This window comes from Podarcis bocagei (assembly GCF_964188305.1).
Source record: "Podarcis bocagei genome assembly, chromosome: 10".
NCBI lineage: Eukaryota > Metazoa > Chordata > Lepidosauria > Squamata > Lacertidae > Podarcis > Podarcis bocagei.
The window spans coordinates 17,147,887-17,167,020 of NC_138135.1; the positions used below are offsets into that span (position 1 = coordinate 17,147,887).

General features: G+C 43.2%; 1 protein-coding gene across 22 annotated transcripts in view; it reads right to left on the reverse strand.

Moving 5' to 3' along the window:
* PLEKHA5 (pleckstrin homology domain containing A5) overlaps positions 1-19,134 on the reverse strand; it is a 191,651-nt gene that overhangs the window by 96,403 nt on the left and 76,114 nt on the right. The window contains exon 1 of one of the 22 annotated variants that reach the window (XM_081209796.1): positions 5,973-6,125. The exons of the other annotated variants lie outside the window; for them this stretch is intronic. The gene's annotated coding sequence lies outside the window, so the exon portion shown is untranslated. Of the gene's footprint in view, positions 1-5,972; positions 6,126-19,134 lie in introns of those variants that run through there. 22 annotated transcript variants of the gene reach the window in all.

The following is a 19,134-nucleotide window of genomic DNA, read 5'->3' on the forward strand; positions in this document are numbered from 1 at the left end:
AGGAGGGAAAGAACATATGCGCTGGCGATCCACGTGGCGATTCTTGGACCGTCTGTGGGCCAGATTTAGAAGGCAATTGGGCCTGATCCGTCCCACAGACCTTAGTTTGCTGACCCATGCTGTAGACAAACATATTATTTGGAGCTCATTACTGCTTTTGTATTTTTGTAATTGTGTCTATCCCTCACCCTCACCCCTTTTGACTAATTGTTGATCATGAAAATGGTTACAAAAGATGTAGCAGCCAGACTGCAACTTCAAAGCTGAATATTCCAATCTAAGTGCCAACAAAGCATGTTCTAGCGCTGTAAAAGAAAGTCCACAGAGCATCTGCTATGGGAACATTCCAACTCGATCTATGGTGGACCTTCTGATTTAATTTAGTGGAGCTGCAATATAAGCTTATTTAGATTTACAGCACAGATACCCACTAAAAGGACAAAGTAATAGCTGGTAGCAGAAGAAGCTTATCTTCTAAGTGGACTAGCCTCTATTTGCAATCTGCCGATTTCAATAAATGTTTCGGTTCAGTTGGGAAGAACACAGGCATTTGTTCTCAATGCTGAAGATAATTTTTTCCCCTAATCGTAACAACACATGCTGACATTTGAAGAGAAATAAGAATATTACTTCTTAAAAACAGTCATGTTCAAGAATTAGGATACCATTAGAGACTCCAGCTCTCTCTCCATCACCACTAGCAGTCTTCCCAGCTGCCTTATCAAAGGGATGTATAATTTGTTTGGTTCTGCCAAATAAACTGTCAAGTGTGCTTTAATCTCTTTGCTTAATATTCTGAATAGCTTCTCTCTGTGATGGAGGTAAACAAAGTGGTACCAGAGTATCCCCTGCTTTCACAAATGAAAGAAAATCAGAAGCATGCATGAAGCGCTCCTTTTTCAGTTTTTGAAGAGGGACACAAGGCTCTTTGCTCTTTTGCTCATGTGTGCAAGGCTGCAATACGGGTCACATCTATACTGCTCTTTCCAACCACAGCTGGAAACAGACACTCCTAGCCACTGAAGCCACCTGTGCCTCAAGTGACAATGCTGGATCTATGAGTAATCTCAAGGTACAAAAACCTTCTCCTTCCAAGGCAGTGAAACCCCATCCACAATAGGCTGTCTTCCTACCTCTTGGACTTATAAAAAATTAACACCTCTGTCTTCACAGGATCCAGCAACTCCCATGTTACTGGCCTCCCATAACTACTCTCTGGAAATGGCACTCCAGGTAGGAGCAGAACCACAGTGCGCCCCCAACTTCAACTTCCTTGAGACTCTCCAGAATAATACCATGGTCAAAAGCCACTGAAACATCAAGAAGAATGAGCAAGGTCACTCTCCCCCATCTCATGCCCCTCATCTTTCTGTGTATTTTGAATGTGCATCAATACCCTCACCATAATTTAATACTCATTTCCCTCAGATTTTTCCAAAGTGCTGTGCTTTGCAATATAATTTTACATCATGGTTTCCCCCTGGATAACATCTTATGCTGGCAGTATCTTTTGTTGTGCAACTGAGAGTCTATTCACTTCACACCAACTTTATTTGTGGGTATCAAAATCATTAAGAGTTCTCCCACAATAGAAATATAAAATGAGGAGAGTACAAGTACTCCAAGATTTATTGTTAGAAAAATCTACAAAGGGAACATTTCTATGCCTAGTAGTTGAAACAATTGAGTCAAATTTCCCTCCATCATATTGGGTCAACCATTCAGCTGACAGCCAATCAAGCCACGTGCATGATGGAATGCAATTAGAGCTGAGTTTCATCATCACCTACTTGAACCTGCCTTGATTGGGAGAATTTGCAGTAGCAGCCAGAAGCAAATAGGCTGCAGCAGAATCTAACCTATTACAGTGGTACCTCTGGTTAAGAACTGGTTAAGACCTCTAGTTCCGGAGGTCTGTTCTTAACCTGAAAATGTTCTAAACCTGAGGTACCACTTTAGCTAATGGGGCCTCCCACTGTGCCGCTCGATTTCTGTTCTCATCCTGGGGCAAAGTTCTTAACCCGAGGTACTATTTCTGGGTTAGAGGAGTCTGTAACCTGAAGCATCTGTAACCTGAAGCATCTGTAACCTGAGGTATCACTGTACAATATTTGCTATTACGATAAAAATCCTGGAATCAGATTTCTTTTTCTGTGCTTCTTCCCAACCTGAGCCTTACTGAGATAAGACCAATTAAAATCAATACCAATACCAATCCAGGAAGCCTACTCTGCACCATGGGAGTTGTAAAACAGCTATTTTTATAAACTGAGCATTCGGGCAGAAAGCAGATAATTGCACAATTGGCCAGGTGCATTACAAAGGGGTTTTCTTACTTCCTTTGAAGCATTTAAGTATTTGCCACTGCCAAAAGCAAGATATCCGATTTGATGAATAAATGGGTTGATTCAGAATGACATTTCTTATCTTGCTAATCTAGACACAGTCAGTTTAATTGCACTCCATCATTATGTTTTCTACTGATAGTGTCCTCAGTACAACAGTGAACAGAGAAAATACCTTGCCCAAGGAACACAGCACAATTCCAGTGGAAGCAAAAGACATTTTCATTGTGATTTATATTAATATACTTAACATATTCCAACTACTGATATCCAGATAATGTGATTCCTAGAATCAACATACAGGATTATTTCAACAAGAATTCATGTGTTATGCTTAAGCATCATACGTTTAGTCTAATCAATCCATTTACAGGGTGGCATACTACCATGTGCATATCTATCAAACCCATGTATTTCATGAGTGATGGAAATTTCTATGTGCTTTAAAAATACACACTCCTGGTAGTCTTTTTCTTCTCAATGCATCCAGCTTTTCCCTAGTAGCAGTGAGTTTATACTGAGCTTCTCAGTACTGTATCAGCTTAACTGTATACACATTTTAAAGGCCCCAAAGAAAATACGACCCTTTGGCATATTAGAGACCTGTTTTAGCATCCTCCACAAATCTACTCTGGTACCTAATTTCTCCCCTTTCTGTACACTACAACAGTAAGCAGCATATTAAGGTAAGGAGTAAAATACTTTTATACCAGTAAGCAGTTATGCTTTTGGAATTATTCTTTTTATTCTTATGAAATCTTTTTTGGAAACTGCATTCAGGCTTGTTTTTTAAAAAAACAAAACCCAATCAAGCAGTATATAAATTTTACAAAATAATAAATAAACCAAACTAAAGCACTGATTGAATTTCAGACAGAATCTAGTCTCCATACTGAATGCCACCACAAGGCATACCGAAACAGAAGGCAAAAGTATCGTTTTCTATGTTCACATACCATTTTCCTTCCCTATCCTCCATCCTGCAATAACCTCAAATCTCCTCTGAATACTCTGGAGTAGATTGGAAGGGTTCAGGAGCTGCAGGGGAGAAGGGGAAGTCCTGTCTCATCTGCTGGTGCTACGCTGGACCTCATTCATAATAACTAAAGCCTATGTTATGGCATAACAGATTATCTTGAATGCTGTAAGAACACAGACACAAGCAATTCTTAGGGGGGGGGGACTTGGTAAACATAATACAAATTCAGGGAGTATTTGATTGGGAGCGAAGAGAAGAACCAATATTACACTGCAGTATTACCTTATATTAGGCCTTCCCCCTCCAACCACAATTCCTACAAGATGCCAGCATTGTAGAAAAATGCCTACTTCAGGTATGCCAGGTCTGCCAGGATTGATTCTTGTTTTTTATCAGACCCCTGTGATGTTTCACAACCTATCTTTGGAAATCCCCCTTGGTTTTGAAAGTAGCTTGTCATATGGCAAGGAGGGCTGCTGTTCAAAAGGCAGTACTGTCTAATTTGCTTGACAGCAGCTCTCCAAGGTCTGCCAGGTCTCTCCCAGGAACCATATTCTCTGAAATCTTTTTAGCTACCAAGGGATGAACCTGGGACCTTCTGCATGTAAAACATGTGTTATCCACAGTGAAACTTTGTGTGTTTATTTCTTATTGCTCAAAATGAAAAACTGTCACTGTTAGTCATGTCCTCAAATCCATAGGCAGTATGAAACCCTAGCCTTGTGTAGCACAGATTTCAAACACCCTATAAACACATATTGTTCCAGATTTGTGTATTCTTGCTAGCCTTGCTAGTTTTACTACTGAACAAAAATCAGCAAGCCTCTCTTCACAGAATATATCTATTCATAACATCCTTCAACCCCTGCAGAGAGAGCTCTACATTAATCAGCAAGCAGCAGCGTGTGTGTTTCATATAGGTATTCGCACTGGAGAGCATGCTGTGTATGATACAATAAAAAAAATCAAATTGCTTGCAAAAGCATACATGATGAGCTTTCTAGAGTGAGCATTAGCCTCTTAAAAGGTACTCAAGCTTACCTCGTGTACTTTTACATGAAAGCATTCTGAACACTGGGCTATAAAATGTGTTAAATTTCCAAATATTAGTTATTATGCTGATGTAATTTGTAATGTGTGAGTTTTCCAACATGAAACCAAGTCTAAAAATGGCATCACAGGTGTGGAAACAATCCTCTAGATTTTCACATTTTCTGAATAAGCCGAACACATAACTGTTTATAGAAATAGAGATAGATGTGGGCTTAGTCTTAGTGACTACTGTCTTGGCAAATCTTCTGTTATTGAAATTACTTTAAACACCGTGAGCCTTCATAAAAACATGTGACCAACACAATAATAAACAATAGCACCATCTTTATAACTTGGTATGTACATGGTATCTACAGATACAGTTATAGTACCCATTTACATCATTTACTGCTTGCATGACAAGAATTTAAAATGAATTGAAAGGTGGAAACCCCGCCTTTGCCTGAAAGCAATCTGTTTTGTACCTAGTCCTTCCTCTCCTTTCTAAAACCGCTACAAAGTGCCTAGCTATCATCCCCAAATAAGATACAACGTTCAACTAGTGAGCCAAAATGCTTACATGCATGCAATCTTTTTACGTATACTTGTGTATGTTCACGGATCATTTTGCATCAGGCAACAGGTACCTGCCCTTAAAATTACAAGGTAACCATTCTTAAATCAGTTTATAATCTGGTTGTTTAAAAAGAATTTTATTTTCAACAGTATCTATTTCATCAGTAGGCACAAACTCCATGGTTCACCTTTAGCATTTTTATGTTTAAGTTAAACAGACAAGTCACTTCTGCAAAATGCAATGCAGAATATAGAATCTTGAACAGCTGAGGGAATAATATGGCTATGAAAAATAATTAGACATGTTTAACAAAATGTTTGTCAAATAAATTATACTCATTTCAAAGGGTTACTCGAATCATTCAGTACAAATAGATGCAACATTAACTACCATTAATTTTACTTCATGTAAGTATATCCACACATACCTCCCACTGCACACAAACAATTTCTTAAAGTTTACTAAAATAAACTGCCTTCTGTTTCATATAGTGCATAATATCAAGATTAAACAAATATATTAAAGTATAACAGAACTGTTTTTGCTAGGAACTATACAAACAATGAATGCTATACGATTCACTCTGTAATTGTTTTGAAAACATTGATCATCATGCCTTCGAAGAGCCTCAACAGGCAAAGAAACAGATTTAAACTACAACCAATACAGAACATGAAGAAATTTACACATCTGAAAGATATTACTAGGACAATTAAGCATATGCAGCCCATAGAAGGGAAAATAAGCCTCATGTCAGTTTTTCATTCCTGCTATAGAATGGTCCCACTTCCTTGAAATCTTTTTTGTAAAGGGCATGCTACTTTACTTCACTCCACTGGTAATGGTCACACACAACAATTAAATGATATTCTTGCTACTGCCAATATAGAAGCTCAGTTTAGATGACAATAATAATCTGTTGTTATTCAACTGCGTAAAGAAATAAAGAGTATTTCTGGGGCTAGACTTGGAAGCAAAATAAAGCTATATTCCTGTGTTAGACACAAGGGAGAGGAAAACGTAGCCCATATTAACTCACCTAGAACAGCTTGTTGTTGAAATTGTGCTCTTGCTAAATTCAGGCTTATCTCCAACTTAAGTCTCCAGTTCTGCTAATAAATCATGTACTCGCAAACATAACAGTGACAAAAGGACATGCTGTGCTCTTTTCCTTCTCACTTTGATGACTGTTTCACTGACGGAGCTCTGAGAGGCTGCAATCTCAGAGTAAATATTCAATATGAGCATGCTCTGTATCCACTTTGAAAAAACAGTCTGATGCTAGGCATCTCTGTGTGTGATGGCCTACTTTCAAAGCAACACAGGGCTGTAAATCAAATCTTTAAAAAAATCACTAACTGCAATAAGCAAATCAGAACCACCATGAAGTATTGATTTTCTCCTCTCTCATGACCTCTCTATCCCCCTAGAATTAATTGGACCATGTGTGCAAGAGGCTATTTGCAACACTTGGCTGTAACATATACCCAGACTTCAATACTATTTTTTGATAGATGAGAATAACACTTAACTGGATCACCATTTGACCCTCAAATCTTAGCAGAATATTCTTTCAACTGTAAATTTTGCACCCGAAGGTTCATATTAGTATTCGTAAATCTAATCCACTTTAGTCTGGTACTATCTAGCATCCTTAGTTTGTTCTGTACACTGGTCTGTACCCCAGAATAATATGCTGTTTCGCAATATAATTAGAAAAGACCACACTCTAACACTGCACTTTGGAATTATACTATTCGTCATAGTTTAAGTGACTTACAGATAGCTGGCAGGCCATGGAAAAACAGCAAACCAACTAAGATTTTTATTTAAGTTGTTTCAACACTGCACTTAAGTACTGCCATGGCTACTTAAGTTGTTCCTGTTTAAATCCAGTGAAACCAGATTTCACTGTTTTACTATCATTTCAAATAAAAAATAAATCCAATAAAAAACAGATTCATTCCTCATCAAATGAGATAGGCAGTTCTCACTCACCTTTTCTGAACTCTTCCCACTAGGTCTGGGAAATGGAGTTTGACTGTACTTTATTAGATGTCTAAGCTTCTCCAGTCAGTCAGTGAGATTCAATGCAACTTTAGCGCAAGCAGTTTGAGAGATGACGTTGTGTAAGTGGTAGCACACAAGCTTAATAAGAGTATTTTGTATCGGTTGTTAATACTCTAATAGCAGCAGTAGTTGCACTAGAGATTGTTCAACATCTTTGCAAGCGCAATATACCCTCTGGATTTGGCAGTTGCACTACACTAAAACCAAGGCTCCTGCCAGCAGAATTACTGCTGAAATGAGTGAACTGCCACAACTGAATATCACCTATTGCTAACAGTTGGTATATCATCTGAAACTGAACATTCCAATTATCGATCGACTTTTGTTGTTCAAACTAGGAGAAGCTTCAAAAGAGCCAAATTAGCAAGAGAAGAACAAAGGTAACATTATGGTATTTACAAATTAAGGATGTGATAATGGGAAATACAAGGAATAAAAGTGCAAAGAATATGACATAAAACTTGATTAATCTATGTAGTCAGAAATTTGATTCTTGTAAACTCTTTTCTCAAATATGTACCGTATAACATCTTATTAGAGAAGACAAAAGATAATGAAGATGCTGCTTCACTATAATAAGAAAGGGGGGAAATATCTGCAAAAGAACATACCAATAAAAAAATATGCCTGCTGGTTAGGTGCAATAATATATTTCACAAAATAATAATTTTAACATCCTTGTTAAATAAAGAGATGTGAAGCTGCACACCTTCCAGTTCACTTACGTAAGTTTCACGGGTCTTCATACTCCTTCCCTCCATATTCTGGGCTACTACATGCATACTTTGCATGCTCCCCTCCCAACTCCCACAGTGAGTTGCCAGGAGGAGGAGCTGCCATTGAATCTTGGAGGGCAAAAGAACACCAGCCCACAGATAGCATCCATAGCATTGCTATGGAGACTGAGCACAAACTTCATCTCCCTCCTTCACCCCCTGCCAGAGCAATGGAGGAATGCAAGAAAACAGGGAGCTAAATCTATTCCCATCCACCAAAACATAGCACAGCTAGATCCTGATTTTCTTTCCATTCTTCTCCTAAGAGATTGTTTGATGAGGGACGGGAGTGAGAAAACAAGCAGCAGAAGCATATCTCTCCAAATGGAACCCTACAATACAAAGCTCTATTCTCAATGGACCATTTCTCTCCCATTCCTGCTTTGAAGATGGAGAGGGTACCTGCAGGAACAGTCCTCATCAATTGCCCTTTCCTGCTCCCAACTTAGAACAGGAGTGGAGTCTAGAGCCGCTGTCATACAGAGCACCAAATCTGGGGGATGAGGAAGAGTGGAGTGCTCCTGGCAGCCATGAGGTTTTGGTTGGCAATCAAGGTCAGACAAAATTTGTGTAACTTCACTTAAAAATATGTGGTACCCTGTGTTAATGAGTAAACTACCAACAGCAGTTGAGATATGCATATAAATGTCTCTCTCTATAATATTACATATGGGTGGACAGGTGGGTGGGAACACATGTACAGACTTCAATGACTTCCAAGAATCCCTGGGCTCTTGGATTTAAAGTAGCTATAGAAAAAAACAAACCATTCCCTCTTGTCAATCTTTAATGAAAAGGTATTTAACTTCTTCATAAGACTATAGGCGTAGCATTACCTGCAAACAAGGGATCCTAGTTTCAAACAAATCATGGTTACTTGCAAAACAAACCACCTTCAAACAAATTAGCTTGTTTAGCAACTAACCACTGCTTGTTTTAATCAGGACTCCTGGTTCACAAGTGACACTAAAGTGAGATAATTCACAATGATGTAAACTTGGCAGAAACTCAGTTCAACATTTCACTTGAGATTGCTGAGACTTGTCTACATAGAGCTAAACAATGGTTTAGTATTACATGGGAACCAGTCCAGTGCTCATTAAAGACTTTCTTTCTTATTCTAGAGTCTAGACCAAAAGAGTTAAAGAAATCTCTGATAGTAGTTTCCCCTCTTCTTCCAGTATTTCCTTTACTCATGATCACAATCTCTTGAATAGGAATGTTTGTTTCCACCTGTATTGTTTTAAGCAGAGGAACAAGTCACACTTTTAAAAAGTAGCAGTTTTGAAAAAGATATAAACATTAAGGTAATTTAAATAATAATCTAGGCATCAACAAAATGCTTACTACCCAATGAGGCAATTTCCCAAAGTCATCCCTGGCATTTCCTTATAAACTTGTACAAAATGATAGATGAGATTTTTATTGCACCATCTTCTTCAAAACATCAAGCTATCAGTCAGTGTGCACTATAGTAAAATGCATCTTGAACAAACCAATTCAAGGACTCAGATAAGCACAACTAGAGTGGTGCAGAAATATTTATAGTAACACAGAGAAATGTAAGATCGTATCCCAATGAGGCCTGTATTTTACTTTTCTTATATCAACATACACAAAACATAGAACTAAGCAAGCAGAAGTTACGGTATTTTGAACAAACATTCTAATTAGCTATCAATCTGGAAAAGGAAAATCATGCCTGGGGGCGCTAATATTGACTTAATTTAGTAGCACAAATTTGATTGCTGAGTCTTTTTGTGAAGAATGAACTACCAAAATCAATTTGTTCTTAATAGTTTCATTCTAGGTGTCTAGCAAATTTGCCACAAAGAAAACAATGAAGATTACAACAATTCAATTTTCAGTACTTTAGCATTAATCTCCAGTGGAATATCTTTCAATCAAGAAGTACCACAATAAAACTTTATTACGAGCTTTAATGAGATGTGGGTAACAATTGCTCAGTACAAAATTAGAAGGCAGAAGAGCAAATATTTTGGATGCTTGAGGTGGTGGTGGTTTTTTTTTTTTTTAATCTAACAAGATCTGCCCTGTTTTCTAGGTAAGTGCATGCAATAATGCTTTTAGCAACAGCTCTCACACATTTCTTTTGATCAGTGTATGAAGCATTTGAAGAGCAAATATATTCTAACCTTAATATCAATGTGTCAAAATAAAACTAAATCATCTTACATAAATACAGAAGTATTTTTTAAACAGGCAAAAAAGAAAAAAATGTATAGGCATAGTCTTTGGTTACCGTATTTTTCGCCCCATAAGACGCACCGGCCCATAAGACGCACCTAGATTTTGGGGGGGGGGGAAATAAAGGAAAAAAATTTTATTTCCCCCCCAGGTGCGCTGCGCTACACCAGGAGCTTGGGGCGTGCTGAGCTCAGCGCGCCCCAAGCTTCTGCATGCCGGCAAGCAGTCCGCTAGCCCTGGGAGAGCCGCAGGGCTCTCCCAGGGCTAGCGGATCGCTGCGCTACACCAGGAGCTTGGGGCGTGCTGAGCTCAGCGCGCCCCAAGCTTCTAGGTGCGCGCAAGCAGTCCGCTGCCGCCCCAAGCCTCGCGCACCCGGCAGGAGGTCCCACCGGGTGCGCGAGGCTTGGGGCGGCAGCGGACTGCTTGCGCGCACCTAGAAGCTTGGGGCGTGCTGAGCTCAGCGTGCCCCAAGCTTCTAGGTGCGCGCAAGCAGTCCGCTAGCCTTGGGAGAGCCGCGGGGCTGTCCCAGGGCTAGCGGATCGCTGCGCTACACCAGGAGCTTGGGGCGTGCTGAGCTCAGCGCACCCCAAGCTTCTGCGTGCGCGCAAGCAGTCCGCTAGTCTTGGGAGAGCCGCGGGGCTCTCCCAGGGCTAGCGGATCGCTGCGCTACACCAGGAGCTTGGGGTGTGCTGAGCTCAGCGCGCCCCAAGCTTCTAGGTGCGCGCAAGCAGTCCGCTGCCGCCCCAAGCCTCGCGCACCTGGTGGGACCTCCTGCCGGGTGCGCGAGGCTTGCAGACACTCGCCCGAAGCAGGGGGAGCCCTCCCGAGGGCTCCCCGTGCTTCGGGCGGCAGGCTGCCGTCCCAAGCCTCGCACACCCGGTGGGACCTCCTGCCGGGCGCGCGAGGCTTGCAGACACTCGCCCCATAAGACGCACCCCGATTTCCCCTTCATTTTTGGAGGGGGAAAAGTGCGTCTTATGGGGCGAAAAATACGGTAATTTGCAAGCAGAACTACAAAACTGTTTTGCGGTTATCAGTTGTTCAAGTGACAGGTGTCAAAATACTGAATCATAGAAATGTAGAGCTGGAAGGGACTCTGAGGGTCATCTAGTCCAACTTCCTGCAATGCAATAATCTCAACACGTGGTTCCTTCATCCAAATTGACGCAGCCAGTCAGTCCCTTCTTCCTCCTGGTAGAAAAGCCCGCAGGAGCACCTTAAAGGGTGCGCGGCTCTTGTGAGCTTTGGCAGGAGATGGGGGAATTGCCATAGCCGCGCGCAGCCTCTCCTCTTTAGCCTTGGCACAAGCCAAGACAGCCAGCAGGATGCATCCCGCTGGCTGTCTTGGCTTCTTTGCTCTTTGGAGCTGGGGGGGGGGGGAACCTGGGCTTCCCCCAGCAGCCCCAAGAAGCTCTGGGCTGCTCTTTGGGGCGGGTGTGTGTGTGTAATTTTTTTTCTTGATTTCCCCCTCTAAAAACTAGGTGTGCCTTATGGTCTGGTGTGCCTTATGGTCTGGTGCGCCTTATGGAGCAAGAAATAAGGTACCGTATTTTTCGGACTATTGGACGCACCGGTCCATAGGACGCACCTAGATTTGGGGGGGGGAAATAAAGGGGAAAAAAATTTATCCCCCCCCGCCAGGCGCGGGGCTGGGGCGGGGAAGCCCGAGCTTCCCCCTCCCCCAGAACGGGACTCAGAGCCATGCCGAAGCTGCGCGCAGCTTTGGCATCGCTCTGGGAGCTTGCGGGGCTGTGGGAGGAGGAAGCCTTCCGCCAGCCTCCAAACCAAGTCGGGGGACAGCGGGAATGGCGCGCTGCGCCTCTCCCGCTGTCCCCCGAGTTTGCGGGGCTGGCGACGGGGAGGAGCAGGCTTCTCCCCCCGCCAGCCTTCTAACCAAGTTGGGGGACAGCGGGAAGGGCGCGCTGCGCCTCTCCCGCTGTCCCCCGAGCTTGTGGGGCTGGCGGTGGGGCTCTCCTGAAGCCTGGAGGTTGTGGGGCTGGTGGGGGGGAGAAGCAGGCTTGCTTCTCCCACCCCCAGCCTCCAGATCAGGTCGCGGAATAGCGGGATGGCGGAGCGCTGCCATCCCGCGATTCCCCGACCTGATCTGGAGGTTGTGGGGCTGGTGGGGGGGAGAAGCAGGCTTGCTTCTCCCACCCCCAGCCTCCAGATCAGGTCGCGGAATAGCGGGATGGCGGAGCGCTGCCATCCCGCGATTCCCCGACCTGATCTGGAGGTTGTGGGGATGGTGGGGGGGAGAAGCAGGCTTGCTTCTCCCACCCCCAGCCTCCAGATCAGGTCGTGGAATAGCGGGATGGCGGAGCGCTGCCATCCCGCGATTCCCCGACCTGATCTGGAGGTTGTGGTGATGGTGGGGGGGGAGAAGCAGGCTTGCTTCTCCCACCCCCAGCCTCCAGATCAGGTCGTGGAATAGCGGGATGGCGGCGCTTCGCCATCCCGCTATTCCCCGACCTGATCTGGAGGTTGTGGGGATGGTGGGGGGGAGAAGCAGGCTTGCTTCTCCCACCCCCAGCCTCCAGATCAGGTCGTGGAATAGCGGGATGGCGGAGCGCTGCCATCCCGCGATTCTCCGACCTGATCTGGAGGTTGTGGGGATGGTGGGGGGGAGAAGCAGGCTTGCTTCTCCCACCCCCAGCCTCCAGATCAGGTCGTGGAATAGCGGGATGGCGGCGCTTCGCCATCCCGCGATTCCCCGACCTGATCTGGAGGTTGTGGGGATGGTGGGGGGGAGAAGCAGGCTTGCTTCTCCCACCCCCAGCCTCCAGATCAGGTCGCGGAATAGCGGGATGGCGGAGCGCTGCCATCCCGCGATTCCCCGACCTGATCTGGAGGTTGTGGGGATGGTGGGGGGGAGAAGCAGGCTTGCTTCTCCCACCCCCAGCCTCCAGATCAGGTCGTGGAATAGCGGGATGGCGGAGCGCTGCCATCCCGCGATTCCCCGACCTGATCTGGAGGTTGTGGGGATGGTGGGGGGGAGAAGTAGGCTTGCTTCTCCCACCCCCAGCCTCCAGATCAGGTCGGGGAATAGCGGGATGGCGGCGCTTCGCCATCCCCCTATCCCCCGAGCTTGTGGGGCTGGGGGGGGAGAAGCAGGCTTGCTTCTCCCACCCCCAGCCTCCAGATCAGGTCGCGGAATAGCGGGATGGCGGAGCGCTGCCATCCCGCGATTCCCCGACCTGATCTGGAGGTTGTGGGGCTGGTGGGGGGGAGAAGCAGGCTTGCTTCTCCCACCCCCAGCCTCCAGATCAGGTCGCGGAATAGCGGGATGGCGGAGCGCTGCCATCCCGCGATTCCCCGACCTGATCTGGAGGTTGTGGGGATGGTGGGGGGGAGAAGCAGGCTTGCTGCTCCCACCCCCAGCCTCCAGATCAGGTCGTGGAATAGCGGGATGGCAGAGCGCTGCCATCCCGCGATTCCCCGACCTGATCTGGAGGTTGTGGGGATGGTGGGGGGGAGAAGCAGGCTTGCTTCTCCCACCCCCAGCCTCCAGATCAGGTCGCGGAATAGCGGGATGGCGGAGCGCTGCCATCCCGCGATTCCCCGACCTGATCTGGAGGTTGTGGGGATGGTGGGGGGGAGAAGCAGGCTTGCTTCTCCCACCCCCAGCCTCCAGATCAGGTCGCGGAATAGCGGGATGGCGGAGCGCTGCCATCCCGCGATTCCCCGACCTGATCTGGAGGTTGTGGGGATGGTGGGGGGGGAGAAGTAGGCTTGCTTCTCCCACCCCCAGCCTCCAGATCAGGTCGGGGAATAGCGGGATGGCGGCGCTTCGCCATCCCCCTATCCCCCGAGCTTGTGGGGCTGGGGGGGGAGAAGCAGGCTTGCTTCTCCCCCCGCCAGCCTCCAGATCACGTCGGGGAATAGCGGGGTGGCGGCTCTGCACCTCCCCGCTGTCCCCAGCTTTTGGGTGCAGGCTGCTGCCCGCAAGCCTTGCGAGCCCGCGGGACATCCCGCCGGGCTTGCAAGACTTGGGATAGCTTCCTGAAGCCTGGAGAGCGAGAGGGGTCGGTGCGCACGGACCCCTCTCGCTCTCCAGGCTTCAGCAAAAGCCTGCATTCGCACCATAGGACGCACACACATTTCCCCTTCATTTTTGGAGGGGGAAAAGTGCATCCTATAGTGCGAAAAATACGGTATATTTTGTGGTGATGACCCTAAACCAAGTTCCAAACCTAGATTTCCAAAACCCAATTTTAAAAACAATGATTTGGAGGCTGGCATATACCACAGTGTGCCCGATACTGGTCTGAAGCTATGGTTAGTAAAAACCAGAAACAAGGGAGCCTACCAGGCTGTAGGATGTTCTTACATGGGCTCTGGGAGCCTCTCACGAGATCTCAAAGGCTCATCTGAATTCCCACAAGATCTTGTGAAAGCCTTGCTGAGCCCAGTAAGCAAGTCGGAGAGGTTAAAAGCTCATTCTGTACCAGGAAAATCCTGCACAAAAAGCGCTTTTAAGCTCTTCATTTCCTATGCATTTAATTTGTGTGACTTCCTCCAGCTGGCCTTCAATGTTGAAGTTGAAATCGCACTTGTTAAACAAGTGTAAGTTGTAAGTTACAAATGGCACACTCCTAGCTTTAGAATATTGTCAGTCAACAGGAGCATTTGCACAGCATAGTGCCACATATTAGAAAAGAAACAAAACCTGTGTATATGGTTTCTACAGAATAAAAAGTACTACCATTCATTACAAGTAATGGACCAAATGTAAACTGTTATCTCGTTTTACTACTTGCTCATGTACTATTATTTAACCAAAGTTCTCTCCCTGTCTTATTTAACAGCAACAGCAAAGTTGACCTGGATCTGGGAATTTTTTAAAGATGAAATCCAATAACCATGTCTAATTTCAGGTTTCAATTATCAGACAAAAATTATAGTCCAATTCTCAGCTGTGTTACTGCATCTTAAAAAGCCTATTAGTAATTTCACACAAAATACTGCATTTACCTGACTTTCGCACAAGTTGTCGGCAAGAAAGTTCTATGTAAACTAATCTTACATAAAGCATGCAAATACATTATGACCTAATTATGACTGGGAAATTAATCATATTTTATCAAGGAGCAGTAATCACCGCAACTACTCTTTGATCACAGTGCAATATTGTCAGGTATTTCACAAAATTAAGTACTTCTTTCATGTGTTATTTAAGTGAGAGAATAACCTATCTTCTCAAGTGGCACCATCTACTCACTAAGGGGAGGCATCTGCTTTATGAATGCAGGACATCAGCAATCAGGCACACATCCTGACCTCCTCTTAATGCCATACCAAACTTCACACAAAAGAGACACAGTCAAACAGGTTGGCTCTGTTCATGCAAGAGGGCTTTATAATTCTTGGGGTTGGGAGGGAACACAGCACATTAATTTTGATTGCCTAATGCAGCCCAACAAATTTAAATGGCTCAAACACTGCTTATCTCCCATTCTGGCAGCTTCCTGTTCACAACCATGTAAATTTTCGTTTTGCTTTTGGCTGTGGACAATTGCCTAGTTAATATAAATGTTTTAAGGCATTATAGTTTCTTTATAGTCCTCATGGGTTCCTATCTGGGCATTCCTGAATAACTGGGCTATTTCAATGTAAGTATTACTCAAAATATTAAATTAAAACATTAAACAAGCATATATCCTACTCCCACAAATTGTCTAGCATTTTACAAAACACTGACAAGTATTTAGCCATTTCTGAACTGTCCTGTAGCCAACTGAACAGAGAACATTAGCTTTCTAAAACATTTATTGGAATCTACAACACTTGGATTTTAACCATTTGGAACTGCATGAAAGTATGTTCTCGAATGTATAAAATTTTGCCAGCTCTATTGCAACATACAGTAATGTTGTGGAACGCTGTTGTAATATACAGTAATGTTACAGAAACATAGCCATTTCTTTGTGCCAGATCCAAGAATAATTAGAGCACATATATGGGTTGGGGTTTTTTTAAGGGAATCTTTAATGGGTTAATGATGTCTCTTGAAAAGGGTGCTTTAAATCCACCACACACTATGGGAATCCACTGTGCATTCGACTGCAACTTTAGATTTGATTAACATAATCTACTATAGCTGCCCTCTTGTGTTTTAAAGTGAATCAAGCAGGTAATGGTGCATTAGTTAGGTACAGTGGTACCTCAGGTTAAGTACGGTACTTAATTCGTTCCAGAGGTCCGTTCTTAACCTGAAACTGTTCTTAACCTGAAGCACCACTTTAGCTAATAGGGCCTCCCACTGCAGCCGCGCCGCCAGAGCACAATTTCTGTTCTCATCCTGAAGCAAAGTTCTTAACCCGAGGTACTATTTCTGGGTTAGCGAACCTGAAGTGTATGTAACCCAAGGTACCACTGTATTGCAAAGTATTTTATGTTTTGCTTTTCAACACCTATGCTTAAGAAAAATGCAGTTTTAACATCTAATATTTTAAATGGCAAACTTCTCCCTGCAAGGCTGCAATTTGTACACCTTTACATGAGAAGGTGAGAAGAGTGAGATTGCAAAAAGAGGGATGAGGATGAATGGAGTGCATTCATACCTTTTCAAGATACAACTGGAGTGAATGGACTCAAGCCTGTACCCAGTTATTTAGACTTATGCAGGTTCAATTACATCAAACGATAACAGAAGTTACTTAGGACCTTGCAAAATAAAATTATATATTTCTAAACTCTAAACCTCTTGCAAAATACCTGAACTGAGAAGTATCTGCAGCCACCATCATTGAAGACAGCAATATTTTTGCTGGATCAGCATGGAAGAAATGAATAAATGGAGGGATGGTACAAAAGAAAAGTCAATGGATTTCCAAGAAATCCACATTCACTGTCTATCTGTGAGATCCCCCACCACAGGTATAACATTTAACAATGATTATTCCGGAAGAAAGTTAATGCAAACAATATTTTTTGACAGAAAAACACCATAGGTCATGTCCACAACATTAAAATTAGCCATTTTCTTCCTACAGAGGCACTTGCAGTCCAATATTGTCAGATCATCATTTCTGTTTAATCTGTATCAAGTTTAAATATAAATAAGGATGAAACGGTGAAATCTGCTATGATTAAATGGGCACCAGATGTTGGTCATAACATTATGATGGCTGACTGGGAACAGTTATGGACCACAGGTATGAAGTTTACGACATGTAATGCCTTAAGAGAGAATTTAATGAAAATGATTTATAGGTGGTACATAATACCAGTCAAGCTTGCAAAAATCTACCATTTGCCTGATAATAAATGCTGGAAATGTAATGAGACTGAAGGTACATTCTTTCACCTTTGGTGGACATGCCCAAGGATTAAGAACTTCTGGGAGATGATTTATAATGAAATGAAAAAGGTATTTAAATATACCTTCCTCAAGAAACCAGAGGCCTTTCTCCTGGGCATGGTCGGCCAATTGGTGCCAAAGAAGGATAGAACTTTCTTTATGTATGCTACAACAGCAGCAAGAATACTCATTGCAAAGTACTGGAAGACACAAGATCTACCCACCCGGGAAGAATGGCAGATGAAGCTGATGGACTACATGGAGTTGGCGGAAATGACTGGCAGAATCCGAGACCAGGGAGAAGAGTTGGTGGAAGAAGATTGGAAAAAATTTAAAGTTTACTTACAGAAATATTGTAAAATTAATGAATGTTAGAAGGATGCTGGAATGAAGTTATATGGCCTTAGCAGAAATGTTATAAAGAATTAAGTAAAAATAGATTGTTAATGGGTCAAAGTGGAAATTTAAGGTTAGATTGTGTTAAGATAAATTATAGAACAAAAATTAAGAAAGATGGAAAGGATTTGCTGAAATAGCTAATTGAACAAGAATACAAAAAAGGGAGGTGTGAGGAGGTCGATGATACAAGTAAATGAAAGGTAGAGATATAGAGATATTGGGTGTGTTTTTTTTAAATGTTTTTGCTTTTCTTGTTGTTTTCTTGGTTTTTTGTTTTTTCCCCTTTATTTTTGATGTATTGTGAACTTTTTATTGTTTCTTTCTTCTTTTTACTGTAACTATTAAACATTTAATAAATATCTTTTAAAATAAATAAATAAATAAATATAAATAAATTACATATAGATGCTAAAGTAACTTTCCATTGTTTGAGGTGAACAGAACAGTCTAACTCCCTTTTCCATTCATATTTAATATCCTTAACATCCAATTTGCAACAGTCTAGCATACAGTTATAAACAACTATTATGTGTTTAGTTTTCTGCAAATATAAATTTATTTCCTCTAGCAATACAGAAGACTCCAAGGCACTTAAAACTGATGGTTCATAGAGAGACACTCAAAGGCACTGCAGTTGAAGATATCAGCCTACAGTACTAGCAGATATATGTTATCTGAACTTCACATTTGAAAAAGACAAAAAATTCTCTGCCCAATCTATTAAGGGATTTTATGTATAAATCCTACAGTATGAACCCATTCTTCCACAAAAAAGAAAATGTGTCTAAGCCAGCCTTGCCATGGGAAGGGTGTGGAGATGCAATAAATCAGTGTTCCCAAACCTTTTTCTGACCGTGGCCCCCTTTTGACCTTGTTTCTTTCCTGTGCTCCCCATAGGCGTAGCCTGGGGGGACGGTTCCCCCCAATGAGTGAAAAACAGTAAAAAAAATAATCAATACAAATCTGAGATTCTGTTCCCCCAAAAGCCAGCCCCCTAACAAAAATCCTGGCTACGCCCATGCCCCATCTACTGCTAGAAAGGTAGCTATTTAAATGTTTTGTTTGTAAATAGAACATGTTTTATTTATATATATATTATAATTTTTACAAAATACAATTACATAAAATGATAGGAACATAATGGAATATTGTTGAAGCAGAAAAACATAGAATCATGGAGCTGGAAGGGACCCCAAGGGTCATCTTTCTAGTGCAACCCACTCAGCTATAAAACATGCATGACCAATGGCCATCCAACCCCTGCTTAGAAACCTCCAAGGAAGGGAGAGTCCAGAACCTCACAAGGGAGGTGCATCTTCCACACACAGCAGTGAAGATGATTATCCAGGGAAAGGGGTATCACTTGCCCTTAGGATCCCACGGTGGACAGAGACAGGAGTGTGCAGGGAGGGGAGTTTGTGGCAGCGAGCCTGATCCGGGTTGAGTTT